The following is an 18,780-nucleotide window of genomic DNA, read 5'->3' on the forward strand; positions in this document are numbered from 1 at the left end:
ATGAGTTACTTTTCAGTCTGGCTCCCAAAGTGTTTTCTAGTGTTGTCTGGGACTTTACCATTCCCGTGTGGTGGGAAGGTGAAGGGTTTTGCTGCGTGTGCTGTCAGGGCATTGAGAGATGCTTCTTCTACGCGGATACCTGATCCATTCATCCACCTCACCCGATGAATATATATAGGCAGTTTGTGAGATTCAATGTGCTTCATTTATTTCCTGGGGTTCTTAATTGTTGATCATTTTTAATCTTGCTTCATGTTCAGACAGAGAGTAAGAGCACTACAGAAATGCCAAACGCATGAATAAAATAAAATAGAGGAATTACAAGAAAGAATAATTACTTTGGATCCACTGGAATAGTGAATTAACACTGAACCCAGAAACAGTCAACAACAGCAATCACCATACAGCACCACTGTCACTGATAATAGAGGCAGATATATATTTTTTTGTTGCTTAAAAAAAAAAAAAAAAGATAATTCCCCAGTAACTTGTAGCCAAAAATCTCACCAGTCAGTTAATGACCTTTGCCTCTGACATCCCTTCCTCCAAGGTTTGCATGGCTATTATTTTCAGTACTTAATCTTTTAGAGTGATTTGTGTCTTCTAATAACTGACTGCTTGTTTTGCTATCAGTCAGCTCCAGGACTGCTACAGCCTCTCTTCAGCTTAAATCTTGCTTCATTCACCTTGTGACTTCAAATACCATTCTGTCTCAAGCGGGAAAAAAAAAAAAGCCCCCCAAATCCCATATTGCTCCTTACAGTTTTATTACTTAGGAAACTAAAGACAGAAAATAAAGGTCACAAGAACTTTAAAACAACAGTAAAATCTTGAGGACAGGAGAGTTTTAAAGGAAGTTACAAGCTTGAAATTACAGACAATTTTTTTTTTTAGCATGTTCCAAGACATTTCCAAAGAAAACCAGAAACCCCTGTGACTCCCTGCTCTCCCTCACTTCTCATGGGAAATTACTCAGAATTATCTCTCTTAGCCTGTCAAGAGAAAGCAGCTTATGAAATGTCAAACATTCATGTGGTGAGAAGGAGACCGTAACTGAGAACCCCACAAGTGCCTTGACAGGACATGGAAGGAGCTTCATAACCCCTCGATGTCTGGGGACCCCCTTCCTAATCTCTTCATTTATATACAGTAGCAAACTGATGAGCATTTTTAGAGGAACCAAAGCACCAAACCTAAGTCCATACAGATAATCTGAGCAATAATAAATGAAGCATGTCCTCCCAGTGCTCACGCACAGCCTTGCAGTGCCTTACTGCTCCCAGTGCTCTGCACCCAGGTCCCGTGGGACAACCTCTCATCAGGCGTGGGGTTTGTTTCACCCCCACTGTCAACAGCACAGATGTCTCCATCTCTCTGGTCACTCTGGGCCGGTGTCCCAGTGCAGAGAGGCAGGTACATCCCCAAACCCAGTTTAACAGGCTGTCTTCATAGGAGAGGGAGATCAGCCAGGGTGAGTCCAGAGGACTGATGCACACTTTTGAGACCTTTCCTTACAAGAGAGCTCTTCAGAGATGAGGGGAGTCCTGCGTTACTCCTCTGCAAGGACCATAAACTCAGCCCTTTGTGTTTGCCATATAAAGAGCAGTAGGACAGCTCAGGGCCTGCCTGATCTCCTGGAACAAATAACTGTGGGGCTGGCAAGGGACAGTATCTCCTCTGGAAGCTTCTCTGCAGAAAAACGGGTTGGGAGATTTGACAGACCTCCAGGGAATGGTGTGTAGCATTCTCAAAAGCACCCCAGGGACTTCAAAGTATACTCTGCTGCAGAAATGCAATTCTTTGTCCTTAGCCTAATGATTAAGACACTTTCTAAAATAGGACAGCCTTGAATGCCTCCTGTGCACATCCAGTGTTTATTGCTCTGCAAAAAGAGCTGGGCATCTTGATGTTGCAAGGCCAGGTCACCGGGGTGCTTCTGTGCAGGCAAGATGTAGGCAGACACCTTGAGGAAACTTCAAAGGTGCCTGAGCAATCCAGGTGACCAATGACGAGACAAATCAAAATCCAGGATGTGGCCTTGTTCAAAAATTCTAGGATTTAAGGCTGCAAATTTTTTGTAAGACACTTCATAAACGGGTAGAACAGGGAGGGGGAAGACCTTAAACTATTTTCTTAGAGCTCCTCCCTTTAGTGCAGCTTCCCCATCCATCATGTCTCTGCAGGTTCCTTCTCCTTCCCACCTGCGTTTTCACAGCAGGTCCTAACACAAATGGCAACAAGATCTGTTGATCCCACTGCTCCCCTAATCCAGTACAGCTTCCTAAATAACTCCTCCGTGCTACCACTAAAACCATCGGTGAGACTTCAGTGGGAAACTGCTGACAGAACACCAGCCACAGCCAGGGAAATGTTCCATTAATTATCATAATTGATATCAATAGCAGATGTCAGACCTAATGAATGAGGAAAGACGTTGCCAATAAGAGATGCAAGGGGGCAGTCCTCCAGCCCCTGAGTATTGACCTCCCAGAGGTGTCTCCCTGTGGATGTGAATGTCTGCCCAACCTACGCTCAGTGGGTAAAGGCAGGCGTCTTCGAGAGATGGGGCCGGGGGAAATGACAGCGATCTCCATCCTCCAGGAGTCAGGAAAGGATCTGCTTGGTGGGAGACATTTTAATATCTGGTGGGTTTTACTTTTTGAATTTTTCATCCCTGGGGGAATTGGTTCTGCTTTTGGGAATGAGCAAGCAGCACCATTACCAGGCATCTGAACCATGGAGAACACACAGAAAAACATTAGACAGCAGCACTAACATGCAGCATGGGGATGGGAGGAGGCAGCACACAGCTTTCAGCACGGCCAGGACCATCACCAGCATGGCCCAGGCTGTGCTTCATCACACAAGGACCCTCCGTTGGGGGGAGGAAGGGGAAGGGATGTGAGCAGTGCTGAGAACTTGTGTTGACAAGGTTTTCCTCATGATTGTGAAACACTCTGCAGTAACAAATTAGCAGCTGAGCTCCCCTGCTTAACAACAACACAGTTCCGCACATACTCACTGCCAAGGAGATGTCTGTTTCTAAAATGGGGAGAAAAAGATTTGATAGAAAGTTTTCAGCCACTTGAGCAATACACAGCAGAGGGAAAAATATGTGCCTCAGCAGATTCCTTCTTAACTTTTCTGAGCAAAAAAAAAAAAATTGTGATAAAGATAGCACTAGAAATGTTTTGGGCAAGCTTTGCATGATGCTGTATCTTTCTTTGGGCCAAATGATTTGATTAACAAATGCTTCCTGGCTTTGTTCAGTTATTCTGTTTTTTTACTCATGGGATAAAAGTCTCTCCTGAACATCCCTCGAAGTTCTCACTTCTGCAGAAAGCATACACGATAACCCTTGAATGAGAAGGAGAGTTATGCACTGAAAATGTCATTAACAAAATAAATTCTCATCTAAAATCTTATCAGAGCTAGAACAACCAGGGCACTCGATCTTGTATCTTGGGCAGCTCTAAAGTCTTTCATTACTGGGCTCACTGGACCAGAGAGGCTACAAGCCTGTACATCTGAATATAGATGATGTACAATTTACGGGTCCGTGGCCTTCTCACTTAACCCAAGTTACTGGCCCATGATAGGGTTTGCCAACCTTGCTGTTTCAGGCAGGAACAAACATTTTATATGCTGTCAATTTAGCAAATCTATTCCCCTGATTCCCCCCTCCCCCCTTTCACTGGCTGTGTTCATTAATCATCCCCTACTGTCTCCCCATCAAAGATGTGCTAATTTTTACAGGGCTTGCTCAGCAAGCCTTAAACGGCAGCGTGTTCCCCAGGCAGTGGAGTGTGGCTACCTCGCTGAACTGCTGAGCCAATGGACATTTTGTCCGAGGACATGAGATTAGGGACGATTGTTGCTTCTGTAGGCTTGAATAAGGACAGAATGCCTTCACTGAGCAGAAGGCAATGGAGGCATCAGGTGGACAGTAGCACTTTGGGCCTTTCTTAGCTCAGATCTTGCCATTTTGGTAGAGTTTGCAGGTCTCTGGCAGTGAAAGTGTTGTAGATCAATGAAATAAGGTGGCTTGTGGATTTGGCTGGTGTCAGTGGAGTTCTACACATTGGCCAGGTGACTTTGGGCATTCTGCTCTCATGACTTTATATCAAAGAGCAGTTTTATGAGGATAACATCCCTCCAGGATATGTGTATGCTGATCCCACAAGAATAACACTTGTGTTTAGAACACGGGGAAATTGCTGCATGGTGGGACTCCTTGCCCAGGACACCAGGCCTGGAGCAGTGATGGTGGTGCAGGTAACCAGAGACTGTTGGGCTTGGACAGTGTACAGCTACCTTCTGTAAAAATCACAGATCCTAGCAAAGCAAAGCTGTGACATCCAAAATGTTAGAAAAGAGCCTCTAACTTTGCAGTTACATTGAGAAAGCCTCACATGAATGTCATCCAAACGGAGGAAACAAAAGAAGGGTGGCAAAAAGGGAACATCCATCATGCTGTGTTATGGCAGGGTCTAGAGACACAGAGGAAAAGAAGACAATGGAAGATCTACCAGGAGAATCTGTGGTTTCTGAGAAAGCCACTGCAGTAGCCCCAAAGCAACATTTCTCTTTCCTGCAGCTTACTTTGAAAGGCAAAGAGCAGGGAAAAGAGATTTTCTTGAATGAGGACCGCTGCCACCACTTGGAGAGCAATATCAACTGCTGCAATGCAAGTCACATCTAAGCTGACCAGCTAGGCTCTCTGGGGAAATCCAGACATGCCAAGGGCAGCTCAGCGCAATATCAGAAGCACCTTTGTTAGGAAAGGATCAGTTGGCCCCTGGGGAAACTCCTCTCTTGTTCCAGTGCCTACAGAGGGAACACAGACAGCCTGATTTTAGTATTGCATGAACAGAAAGGTTTGGTGGGATTATCTGGAACTGAAGCATTTCTTTGATCAAGCTGGTGGGATGCATTAACAGCCCTTTACTTAGAAATGATCGAGTAGCTGGATTATGAGTCAGTGGAAGAGTAGAGCCAAACTGGCAAAGCAATTGCAAGTCTCTGTATGTGTGTGAGCGAGAGTGTGTGCAAGACAATAACTCTCCTTCCCTTGGTGACTTGGATTGATGGGCCTCTGCTATTCCCATCTTTGAAGAATCCACCGGTCGATATTTCACTCCTTTGTGCCCAGCCATCCCATCATCTGCGTGTCTGGCACCAGCTCTTGTAGGTGTAACTCAGAATCATTTCTCAGGCTGCCAGCCTTTCTGCCTGGAAAACTTGAGGTTCAGTTTTGGCTCTTGACATTCAGCTGGATTGCTCCTCCTTCTCTGCAGCCCTTTGGTACTTACTCCTTTGCTGACCTTTTCCTCAGCACATTTGCATGTAACAGCAGGTCGCTGACCTGGAGAAGAGCTGCGGGATAGATGCATCCTGCCCTTCAAGTGCCGGGCTAATGGCAGAGAAGTCAGCCCCCTTGTTAACACTTGAGTATGGTCTTTCCATCATGGGTCAGCAGGACGCTCCATCTCCCTTTTCACTACACAGCCCGTGTGCTTTTTCTATCTGTCTGGTGAAGTGTGTGGTTTTGCAGCTTAACACTGTGAAACATATTCATACACATTTCTCCTGTATGTTCCCTTCAAAGCTGTCTGCCCTGTTAGCATTATATCCACACCAAAGAAGATATATATTTTATTTTTTTTTTCTTGGCATCCTCTCAAATAAATTGTGAGTTTTCTGGGTGAGAAAGTGTTGTGTACTGAATACAGGCCACCTCCCCAAACCCAGCAAATGCCTCCGCTCCAATGCCGAACGCTGCCAGTGCTAAGATGCCTCTGCTGCTGCTCATCCAACATTCAACCCCTTCCTTTCTTGTTCCCCCTACAGCTGTGGAAGAGAGAAGAGCTGGTCTGAGAGGTAGAGACTGCAGGATGGACGGTGGTTGTCCTGTTTCTCCCACGCCAGGACACGGGAGAACTGCTACAATCTCTTTGCACCTTCTGCTAGTCACTTTTTTTCTGTTTAGATTTTGCTGCCTTTGTTTCTTTAGCTCTACCTCTATTGCTTTGCCAAAACACCTGGGAGCTATTGGGAATGTTGAAACAGAAATCTGTTTGTGTCCACCTCCCCAAACATTTTTAATAAATGAGATAACTCCAACCTGCTTTACAAACAAAGTCTAATTTTTTATTATTTTTTTTTTTCTACCTCTCACTGCCCACGGGCTGAGCTGGGCTGTGACTAGAGAGCACTGTCTGTGGGACATCTGCTGCTCCTCTCCTGGAACTGGGTACATAGAGGGAGGAAGGGTGATGCATTTTGGCCACAGATGTCCTATTCCAATGAATTTCAGAGGATTGTGGACAATGATGCAGAACAGACAAGCTACTTTTCCCAGAGCTATGGGGAACCATCTCTCTGGGACAGGGATTATGTTCAGAGGCTGAGAAAGAGACTCCCTGAAAAGCTGGTGGTGGCAGGGGAGGAAAGGTGAGGCTGGAGAAGACAAATTCCTTGGGCTGGATGGTGACAGAAAACAAACGGAATTATACTTAACACTTCCAGAGCACTGTCCACACCTCCCTGAGGGCCATGCATGGTACATCCACATTAACATCTCAAAGAAAGGCACTCAACGAGCAGAGTTTCTCAAGAAGCTGTGCCCTATGAGTGCAGTGTCTTAATGTAGGCACTTAACTCCATAATAATATTACTGTTATTATTATACTACTACTGTGCCTGTTTCAGCACTGTAGCATTTTATTCCAATTGCCGCTGACATTTTTAAATGTGCTGATACAATGAAACTGCATCTTCCACAGCTCCTTAGGAGAGCTGCTAAGAACTGCATCTCTCCCATGAAGACTGGAGACTTGCCAATAGGCTTCTTGTGGCCCCAGCTGTAATGTGGGCTGGCCTCTGACGTTCCCTCCTGCTTGTTCCGGGCATAGGTGATGTTTTCTGAAGAACTGGTCAAATAGTTCATTCATGTGGTTTCCAGCCTGCCTCCCTATGCCTCACAAAATCACCGACCCTGACACTGCTGCTCGCTGTAGCTCTCTGATTCTGACCTTCAGCCTGTGCAGTGGCTTCTAAAGTTTTATACACTGATGGCAAACCTGGCCCAAGCCGAAGCCTGCAGCATTTCGGCAATGTGTTGAACAGGAAGGATATTTTGCTGCCCACATTCAGGTTCTTGGAGCAGCCAGCTCTGGGAATGACATTCAGCACTGAAAACACTTTGCTGCCTTGAGCTGTAATTTCTTGCCAAAATGCCTGTTGTGCAAATATCTCGAGAGCCAGGCACATCGGATTGTCAAGCAGACACAGGCTGCTCTCTTCCCTGGCTCTTCTCTGCAAAGCCAAAGTTATCATCAGGAATTTCAGTGATGGGGAGGGAGGGTTCAGGTGGACAGTGTTGATTCACTACTCCAGGAACCCATCATGATCTCACTGGCTGATGGTGCAGGATGAACAGCTGGAGGGTACTGCCCCATCTCTCCTCCCCTGTCTTGTGCTCTGACAGTTAGGAAGTGCTGGAGAAGATTTTCTAACATAAGTGTGCTCTTATTAGGTTGAGTTGCCTTTCCTTCTGGGAGAAACAACGTGCTGTGCAAGAAACCATGATCAATGACAAGTGAACTGGTCATTTTGAGTCATGAGAAAATATCAGGACTCCAGTGTGCTTGGTGCTGTCCCTATGCATGATAAGAACTATCTCCATGTACAAGCTGGTAAAGTATCTTGCTCGAGGCTGTCCAGGACAGAATTGCTTTATTCAGGAAAATGAGCCAAGTTTGACAATATTTTGTGTCCTAGACATCAGATAATTCTATAGGTTTGACTTGCCTCAAAGAAGGCTTCCAGGAGACCCCAGCAACACACCCTCCTCGTCCTTGTTCAGACAGTGAGTGTCCAAATAAGGGGTTTGTTTGCTTGGTCGTCTTACTATAGCCCTCCTTTTCCTAGCCAGACCTCCACATGGACATCTCCGTCCTGATGGCAATGTCACACCAAAGCACTGGGAAAACAGGGCTGTGCCTCAGCGTCTCCCTCCCCATAGGGCCCTCCACAACCCAAATCACTGGAAACAGGCAGTGAGGTTGTTTCTTTGACAGCTTACACAAAAAGAAAACTTCAAACTATTCAGCATGTTATTCTGTGGCTGCTTACCTATCTGTCAGCTTCTTGTGGAATATAGCTTTTTTTTTTTTTTTTTTTTTTTTTTTTTTTTTTTTTTCATATGGTCTTCACTTTATCCATCTAACCGCTTGTCTAATGAAACATCTCTTGTCTGCACTGGTCCACATCTCTCTTTCTTCAGTGTTCTTTTAACAACCTTTTATCTTCCGTATATACAACTCACATGTTCTCCTTCTCACCTTTCTATCCATATATCCACCCATTTTTACATTTACCTTTTATTATTCTGGATTCTCTCTCTCGTGAGACTAATGCAATACTCTTCTATTTTGTCTCCAGAAAAAGAAAGGACCCCCAACAAGTTAATCCTCTAACAAGCACCCAGCCTAAAAGCCAACCCCCTACAACCTGCTTCTTTTCAGATTTTTATGCCTTTTAGTTGATTATTTTATCCAACTCAAACGTTACTATTTTCTTCCCTTAAATATCCTAAAGTGCGTTTGTGTGGGGGCGAGGGTTGTGTGGATATCGTTTGAAAATGAAAGGCACAAGCTGTATTGTGGTAATAGTCTATTAAATTTCTCCTCATATTTACTTCATTCAGCAATTTTTGACTTGATTTGACAATGAAAGTTAATGCTCTGATATATATATGCATCTATATGTATTTTCTTTTTTGTTCCTTGATTAGAACTGTGAAAATTTTCAAAGATTTAAATTGAGTAAAGTGACTGAGATCTTTCTGCTGGCTGCAACATTAGCTTTAATTGTCTGCTAATAGCTGCAAGCATTTAGCTCAATCTTGCAATACACAGGCAAAAATGCCTTCCTAGGAGATTTTGAGCCATAATGGGCTCCTTACCACCTGCTGCAGGAAGCAGCAGCGTTGGTGGCAGCGGGATGCTCCGGAGTGTGCATCACTCCAATGACCTTCTCTGCCATGCTCATAGGATGGTGGACATGAAGGAATTTTGCCCAGCTTGGTCCCTTCATGATGTTTGGTACCGCTGACCTTTCTTTTCTTGTCTCCCAGCTCTGTCACTGACCTCTGCTGCCCCCGTTATCTCCTGTACTTGGGTCTCTCTTGCATAAAAGCCAAGACAGCCTGTTTCATTCCTCCCACTACTCCAGAGACATGTCAGCCCTCAAGGGCCAGCTTCTCATTACAGCTCAGTGTTTGTGTTGGTCTAAAGAGGTTTGACAGAAGAATTTTAACTATAAAACACAGCTTTGTCATGATCTAAACATTTCATGGGGACACATCAATTGCAGTTACATTTCTGATGCACAAAATTTTGAAACCATTTGTTTCCATTTTCTCATTTTGTTTCAAAGATGTCAACGTACTTTGATAAGACAAGAATGGCTCATTACAACTTTCTGGTTTTGTTTTCTTTTCCTTTTAAACTTTTATTCTCTAGGATCCCTTTATTGTTGGAAACACGTAGAATTTCAGATGTGAAATCTTTCTGTTACGGGCTGAACGAGAAGCAGTCTGCCTTCATCAAAACAAAATGACTCAACAGGAGTGGAGTGAGCAGCTTTAACAGCTTCAAAAGAATAGGGTCAGAATTTTCATTACTTTTGAAAATTTCCAGTTTGAGCTTTTTATTGTGTTTGTAATCATATTTCTATTATTTTTAGGCTATTTTGATGGCCAGAAAAAAGGTTAAGGCAGAAATAGCAGCTTCCCATGGATCTCAAATCCTAAATCCCATGTATTTCTACAAAATTAATCCAGTGCTGTTGGGATGAGCTTTATTGACATTTTTAACATAAAAACTGAGAGCTGCAATGCCAAGGTTAAAAATAAGCATTCACATAGTTTGCGTTACAAGTTGAGGGGCTAATAACCAAGATCTGAAGCAGATTCACATCCTCTCTGGATCTGCTGAACAGCTTTCAGGTCTCCATTCTTTATGTTTCTACAGGGCGGTGTGAACATTTGGGAGAGAGCTCTGTCCCACCTTGAGTTTCATAGGCCTTCCAGGTCAGACTGGGAATAGTTTTGAAGCTGTGAGAGCTCCTTTCACTGGCCACATTTTTTTTCCAGTGGTTTGTATCTGATTTAGGAATTGGAAACAGAGAATGAAGCTCTCTGTATGTTAAAAACAGATGCAAAAATATCTCAAAACCAAAATAAAAATCCTTTTTACGTCCACAAAGAGATTGGTAGTTCAGTAGTAAGGTACAGCTCCGCGCACTTTGCTCAGATTAGAAGTGGGTAACGTTCTATTTCTGGGTGTTTAACCTGAACTGTTCCATGTAGTGTGAATTGTGCATCAGAACACATAAATTAAACAAAATCTGTTACTCTCTACTGGGCAGTTAACAACACAGGGACATCTGTATTTGTGGCAATTTTGAAAACCAAAATGACTAGGTTTGAGCCTGTATTTAAGCCTCAGATATTTCAGGCCCTGACCACTGAGTAAAATTACATTTGAAATTCTGATAGTACCGTGGTTTCTTGCTCACTCTGATAAAGAGGGGAGAAGAGCTTATTTTCTGACAGGAGTGCTTTGTCTGAGAGTCCTACTGAGCTGGGAAATAATCAGAAACTTAAAACTGGAAGAAAGAAAAAGGGGCAGGGAAGGATCTCAGGAAGTCGGTGGGTCTTTCCTCTGCCTCAAGCCAGAAAATGCCATTCCTGACAGATACTGTGTAACTTCCTGAAGCCTTTCAGCAGTAGAAGCTCTGCACCTTCCCTGGGCAATCAACTCCAGCACTCCACAATACCAGCTTTAAAGACAGCCTTTCTGATGTCTAACCTGAATCCTCCTGCTGCAATTTAAGCCCATTTCTTCTTCACTTGTTCACCAGGGGTATGAAAAATAAATTCTTCCCTTATTCTTTGCCTTTCTCATATTTGAAGATTGCATTTTGTCATCTCTTCTTCGGGTTAAACAGTTCCTGTGTATTCATTTTACCTTTATGCCATGTTTTGAGGGTTGCTGACAGTCCCTACTGCTGCCCTCTGAATGCCTTCCCGCTGATCCATAGTTTGCCTAAAGTACAGCATTAAAAACCAGATGCACGTGTGGCCTTATTGGTGGCAGGATCACCCATGTACCTCATGGCTGATATTGTTGCTTATGCTTCCCATTACATTCACTTTTTTTCTATGCCTGGCATGGCTGAATCATGTGTGGCTTTACATCAGCTACAAATTCCCCATCCCTTCCCGCGCAACATCTGCCAGGCCAGCTGTTCTCCATCCCACAGTAACAGATTACCCTTCCTAGGTGCAGGCTTGATGCTCGTCCTTATTCAATCACATCCTAGGTTTTTCAGCTTGATTCTCCAGTTTATAATGTTTGCCTTGCACACAGACTATGTTCACCAGCACGTCTGGATCTCTTCCCATCATGATAGAGCACACAGTCTCCATGAACCTAATCTCTACTCTGCTATCCGTGTCACTAAAGAACATATTTGATGGCAGCAGATACAGAGAAGGTCTTAAGGCAGATGTGACTCACCTCCCCCTTTGGTTTTGACATATATCTCTTTAGCTGGTATGGCAAATGCTGGTGACTGGCACCTCTCTGCTTCTCTGCAAGTACCTCTGTCAAAACTGCCTGGTTTGGTGGAGCTGTGAGCCTACATCTTCCTCATTTCTATGCCTCCTGCTGCTCTTGGGATTCCTGTTGGGTAATGGCTTGCTTGTTGCTACTTTATCCCATCCCTGTGGGCCTCAATAAAAGCTGTCAACTCCTCAGAAACATGTTCTGAGCAGCAAAGGGACTTAGAAGTTTTGTACTGTCCCTTTATCCAGCCCTGCTCACTAATAGCTGGCCATGAAGCAATGATTTGTTTCAGGCATCTGGTTTGTGAGATACCAAAATGCTTTTCCTCCCCCTTCCATTTTCCATTTAAATGCTAAATACTATAAAGAGGAAACCTCTCCAAAAACAAAACAAGAAACAGTCTGCAAAGCAGCAAGTCAAAATCCTTCCAAATGTCAGCTGTCTGAAGAAGTCACCCCAGGAGAGCATTAAGTGCAAAACTAGGCTGTAAAGCCTGAAAACGGGTCAACTACTCAAAAACCTAAAAAACTCCTAAGTCCTTTGGACTGCCAGACACATTAGGCTTCAGAGCTCAAGTTGAAGTTCTGGAATAAGTTTCAAGATAAGCTGGATCCCAGTTCCTGATTACGTATCAGCCAAGTGACTCAAGTTTTATTTGGTCCAATTTTCAAGCAAGTGTGGACTTCCTTGCCTTGACTATTTGGCCTCACGTTACTGTCTTTGGACTCCAGTCCTCATCCAGGCGCGGATTATTAAGAAAGCCTATCTCTCATTCCAAAGGAAACCTGGGCCTTCATTTCTAAGGAGTCCTGGGCCTCATTTCTCAAACTAGCTTGAGCCCATCTTCCTGAAGAAACACTGGATTATAACTACACATAGTATTTATCTTCATCACAGTCCCAGGTACTTTAGAAAGCATTTTGACTAATATTAGGGGAGGTGAATGAATCCTTGGAGGGCTCAGTTCCTCTCCACTCAGTGTAAAGAAAGGTTGGAGAGACTAGTTAAGAGTTTATCTTTTACTTTTGGACACCTAAATTAGGGCAGATGATTCCCAGCCTAGCAGAGGAACCCAGAACCATCTGCCAGGCCAGACCCAAACTTCTAACCTGCCCTACTCCTTGTGCATTGGAGGAAGCCATCACCCAAGTCCTTGGCTTCTCTATCCCACAGATTCCCTTAAAGTATATTTTTATCAGTTTTATTTCATGGAGTTGTTATAATCCAGCTATCTCTTACCCTTCCCCTTGGTGGTGAGGGTAAAGCTAAGGTCAGGCTATTTTACAAACAATAAAGATCTTACTAAACTTGTAAAAGAACAGTGGGAGCTTTTCCCTGGTGTTCAGCTAAGTTTCCCTTGGAAATGTCACTAGCCCATCGAGGCACAGAATCAGAAGGTCTCTCTTTAAATTATGTATGCAACTTCCTGATAATTATGTACCCTAAGGAATATCATATTCAAAAAGATGAAGGCCTGGAGGATTTAGGAAGTGAGGGTGCTGAGAAGGAGTTTGGAAAGATAACAGCTTGATTTACTGAAAAGAAAGCACTCACATCACATGCAATTCAACGTAGTGTTTTTTTTTTTTTTTTTTTTTTTTTTTTCACGACAAAGTCAGCCTGCAAAGTCAGCCTAACAAAGTCTGTTATGTTCCATGCCACAAGAACATTTAATATAAAACTCAGCCATAAGGTGTATGCTAGGTGAATTATCATTGTTTGAGAGTATCTGCTGGAAAACCAGGTATTGCTGTGGGGGAGTGGAGCAGGTCGGGGTGGAAAAGAGATCAGGATGAGGGGGAGGATTTGGGCAAATGCCATTCAGTAAGTCTGCTGGGGAAACACATTTCTATGTGAAAATCAGCACTATTCATCCTTCTAGTGGCATCTGGGCATGCCTGCAGCCACAGAACTGCCTATTACAGGAGCAAGGGCTGCCGTGAAGTCACGCCGCCGCGTGCCTCTGCGTCACGGGGGCCCACCATGAAATATCCTGCTGAGCTGCAGCTCCTCGTGCCTCAGCCCTGTCAAGGGCTGGGAAGGACACACCATCTCCCGGGGCCCATGAACCCATCCTGGCCCTCACAGAGAGATGGAGCCGCTAAAGACCAAAGCCAGGAAGGATTTGCAGAGAGCTCGAGCACTTCTTTGGATAGCAAGAAAATCTAGCCTAAGCTAAGTGATAACAGTGTGGTAGTGGTGGAAAACTGCAAGGCTTTTAAGGCAGATTTGGAGGAGACTAACTCCCCAGGGCTTCTTGCCTTCTCCCCCTTGCAGCCAGGTTTGGGCCACAGGCAGATTTATGCATGGGGATTAGAGTGAGCAAACAAAATTGTATTCACCCTGCTGGTTCCCATGGCCAGATCTGGGTGGAAAACAGGGTTTGCTTTAGGCTGGTCAGGTATTCTATAACTTCAGAAAAAGCTGATGCATAATCTAGTTAAAGGTTTGATCACAATTTTTGCATGTTTGGTGTACTCAAAATTCTGAAATTAAATGTGGTTTATGGTGAACTAGAAAAGAAATGTTTTGGTTTGCTTCCTATCCTTTTGATGACAGATTAGGTAAATGTGAAACAATTTCTGAAAGGAAACTTGAAGAAACAAAGCTCTGCAAACATCAAAGCTATGCTTTCTAAATGCTTCAGAATATTCTAAAGTAGGAGATTCAGTAACATAAATATGGACTCACCAAACATTTTGGTGTAACTAAATCTGCTTCTTTTGCAGAAAAGAAACCACAAATGAGTGTTAAAGAATTCCCTGGTGTCTGGTCTGGCATCTGGTCTGGTTTATTTCCATTGTGAGTTGTTTCCAAAAACAGCCGCCTCATTGGGAACTCCAATAACCAGAACAAAGCGTCTTGTCCTCAAATTAATTGTCTGCAAGGACACCCTGGGAGGAGCAGTGCTGGTGAACGATCGACAGTGAGTGTCAAAGGCAGAAAATAATGTGGTCCCCTCAAGGATGGGGTCTGATACTCAGTTGAGATGAATCATCAGTATTTTATGAACACAGCTCATGCAATTAACACCTCTGGAAGTCTAACTTAATTTTCCTCATACCACTTGGCAATGGATGAGATACTTTGGGGCAAAACTTGTGTTTTTCCACCACGAGACTGTAGGTTGGGATTGCTCAAATAAGGCTCTGAAACTTCCCTTAAAAGTAGTTGAAAAAGAAATGGAACAGAAAATTAAAAAAAAAGCTTAAAAGGAAAAGCAATCTGCTATTAATTTTTTCAACTTTTTGCTTCACTGGAAAAATTGAAAAATTTTCAATCCAGGTTAACTCAAAATGTATTTTTTTTTCCATTTGACCATTGAACCAAAAAATGTGTAGTCTCTTAGCTCTTATTGGCACCTATTTTTGTTCAATTGCTTTGGTTCATTGCCCCTATTTTCAAGACACAGCTACAGCTTTCTAATTGTATCTGTTGTCTTCATGAAGATATTGAGCAGAAGAGTCCGGCTACTCTGGATGATTATAAGTTATTTTGTTTTAACATAGGAAAAAAGAATAATCACTGGTCCACGCTAGCTATAATTTGTGTCTCCTCTCTACGTTCAGATCCACCAAATATCCACATTTAATAACATTATACAGGAATCCCAGACTGAGGGCTCATTTTATGAAAAAAATGTTCTGTCAGAAAATGCCATTTCATGATGAGTGAGATGTTGCTCAGAACATGTTGACTTCAATCACACTTTATTTGAAAAAAAAAAACCACAGAGTGAAACTGTTTTGATTTTCCATTTGTTTTTTTTTTTTTTTTTTTTTTTTTTTTCCCCCATTGGTATTAAAATGGTATTCAGTTTTAAAAAGTAAAATAGGAGGGAGACATTTCAGTCATTAAACCCAAAAGGTTTGAGCAATCTCCAAAGCTATTGCATCTCCTCAGAATTTTACACAAAATATGGGGAAAAAAATCCCATCTCAGAATTGAAAATAATGAATGAGAAATTGAGAAATCTCTCAAGAGCGGGCAAAATAATTCCTACACAGGTTTAAAAATCCCTATTAGGAGAAAACTCACCTGAGTCCAAAGTCAATACAAGATCTGTATGTTGTTTTTTTTTTAGCTTATATAAAATAACATGGAAACTGCTCGCTGCCAGTGTGGGTCTGGGGCTCTGGTGTCACCCAAGTAAAATTAGACACTTCCAGCGACTCTCCCTGCCATGAAGGGATCCCCACCCTGTGGCACATCAGTGCATCGGTTCATACACCAGCACCCACACCCCCCATTTGAGCCTGTGCCCCCAGACTGGGCTGTGTTTGTGAGGTCCCCAGAGCACCAGCCAGAGGGGACCAGTGCAGAGCAGCTCTGGGCACGGGGGCACAGCCATCCTCACGTCCCTTGAACTCAACCTGCGAAGCAGTGGCTTGTCAAGGGGAATGAGATGGGGGATTTTCCTTGACCTTTTTACGTTATTATTCCTTGACCTCCTGCGTAGACCTCCTTGGGCCGCTGCTGCCCAAGGCTCAGCCCTCCTCCTCTTCTGCACCTCCTAAAACGGCACGAGAAACCCACCCCAAAAGTACATCACCACTCTCACTGCAATTCTCTGCTCCTTGCATCTCCCACACACTATTGCATCATTTTCATGGATAATAAATAACCCATTTCTCCCCCACCTCTGAGGTCTCTGCCTTTCTCTCTTGCCTTCAGTGCTTTGTCAGGTGCTCTTCCCCTCCCCCACCCCCTTTTGTCAAAACACCAGCTTTGATTTGAGCCAAGTAAAATAAAAATTGACGTGTGATTGACAGCAGCCCAAACAGATGCACGGTTTGGCAGGCTGAGGTTACAGAAAATGAGCAAATAAATAGAGACGCCAGCGCGGTCAAACGTGTCGCTGACATGTCAGGAATAACTGGCTGGAAGAGCTGCTTTGTGCGGGCTGGGTATTTAAGGCTTCTGATTTGTACCCTCTGATCATCAGCCAAGTGACTTAAGTAATTTTTGCCTTTCAGGGCAAATGTTAAGTCCCACATTTAAAAACGGTTTACAACAATTACCTGCCCTTTAGCGTTTCTTGCTGTTGATCTTAAAATTTGTCAAGTACTTGGAGAAACCTGTAGAAGAAAGATACAGTAGAGCAGCTGCATGTTTTCTGATCAGCACCAGCTCCTGTTTTCCTTCACTCATTAGGTGGGCTCAGTTTTCAAAGCAACTCTGTGCCTGGCCAGTGAAGATCCAAATAAGTATGTGCAAACATTTGTGGGTGCAAATGAGGACTACTTCCGTGGCAAAAAGAATAAAGGGATTTGAAAGCTCAGTATTCTCCTTCCTTCTTCAGAAAGTGAACTTACAGAGAGAGAAAAATAATTACCATTCCATCTTAATTACTTAGAATAGAATTTCTTCTTTTGATTCACAACACATTAAGCCATTCAAACAACTGTCCACAAATTACATGGTCAAACTGAATTTGAGCAACTTCTCACACCAGCTAAACCCAGGGAGAAAAGAGTTTTTCTACTAATGTGTCAGTGCCTGGTGACCAGTTTCAGATGGGCCTGTTTTGGGAAAGAAGTGACATTTCTCATTCCAAAAATAGCACCATTTAGAGACGTGTTAGGATAAGACTTCATTCAGTCAAAGGATAACCTTTTCAAAAGCTCTTACTTAAAGCCCCACTATGTCAGGAAGTTGCAACAGTTAATTATAGGAGTACAGCTTGATGATTGCAAGTCCCGGTGTGTGTGTGCTGCTCTGTCATTATATGCCTAGGATAAATCTAACGGGGATTTAGATGGTTATATTGATTTACCTGCCTTTACACTGGTGTCTGTGCCACTAACTGTGTGCAGATTAACTTTTCACTGATGGACTAACGGGAAGTTTTCATGTGTTCTTAGGTGTAAGTGATGAGTTCTCAGGCTGGGGCTTGTCTATATTGTGGACAGAGGATGGCCATGCTCAGCAGTGACACATCTGGGCTAACATCCCATCACCTCTCGGGGAGCTACGACACTGGTCTTTACATAGGATTTATTAGCAGAGGTGCAGCACTCTGCAGCCGCTGGGTGGGAGCTGGCAGGTTCACTACAGCTCTGCACTGCACCGCCTGAAGGTAAGGCCTAAAGTTCTGGCATCTCGGTGTGTTGCAGGGAAGAGACAGGTCCTTAGTGTGTCCTAAGAAGTAGTGAAGGTGTGACTGCAGCACACCAGTAAAGGAACAACAGCCTTATTGTTACCAAGGGACAGGGCTAAGCATCATGGAGGAACTCCCTCCTTCCACTCCCCCAGCAGCAGCATCTGCCTTGCAGGGCCTCAGTAGCCTCACCAGCATCCCCCATTCTGCACTGGGACATCAGACATTGCCCTGGTGCCAGAAGAATAATGGATTTTTCAGTTGCACTTTCACAGCAAGGCTTTTTCCTATCAGAAAACTGCTCTTCTTGGTGTGGTTGAAACCTTTACAAAAATAAAGAGGCTCCCAGTCTTTGTTTAGCTGTCACCTCCTCCAGGAGTCTTCTGCTCTGCCCAGCCCCTCGGGAGGCTCTGTCAGTGCTGTCTCTAGCGGGACCCGTTAACGCTCCAAGAAACTGTGGAGTTTGCATCTGACTTTGACTTCTGGAGAGGTGTCTTCAACTTCCTATCGCCGCCCGAGTTTCACGGACTCTGCTCCAAACCCACCCGCGGGGATGTTAAAATGCCTCGGGCTGGTCCTGTGCTGCGGAGCTGGGCCGTGCTCCTGGGCCGGAGGGAGCTGAGGGCAAGTGGTCAGCGCGGCAGAGAGACAGCGCTGCCCAGGAGCAGCTCCTCTGCAAAGGGCAGCAGGGCCGAGGGCACTGCCTGCAGGCGCCGAGGGCACAGGAGCCGGGCACAGCGAGGGCAGAGGCGGACGGCACTGGGAGAACACTCAGGGCTCACGGGAGTTGGAACTGTGGCGGCTCTTGACACAGTCGCTCTGTGGGTGCAGGTGGCGCAGGGATGTGGTGCAGCCGGCACAGCCCCAGGAACCTCCCTCCTGCCCAGAGGAGGAGGCCGTGCTCCCGAGCAGGGCTTCCCTGCTGCGCTGCCAGAGGGACAGGCCATGGCTCTGCCTTCTCCCGGGGACGGCTGCAGGGGGTGCAGGCGCGGGTGCAGGCGCGGGTGCCCGGGGGTGTCCTGCCGAGCAGGGTCCCTGCACCCC

The sequence above is a fragment of the Athene cunicularia genome, assembly GCF_003259725.1.
Source record: "Athene cunicularia isolate RWA chromosome 23 unlocalized genomic scaffold, athCun1 chr23_part2, whole genome shotgun sequence".
Taxonomy (NCBI): Eukaryota; Metazoa; Chordata; class Aves; order Strigiformes; family Strigidae; genus Athene; species Athene cunicularia.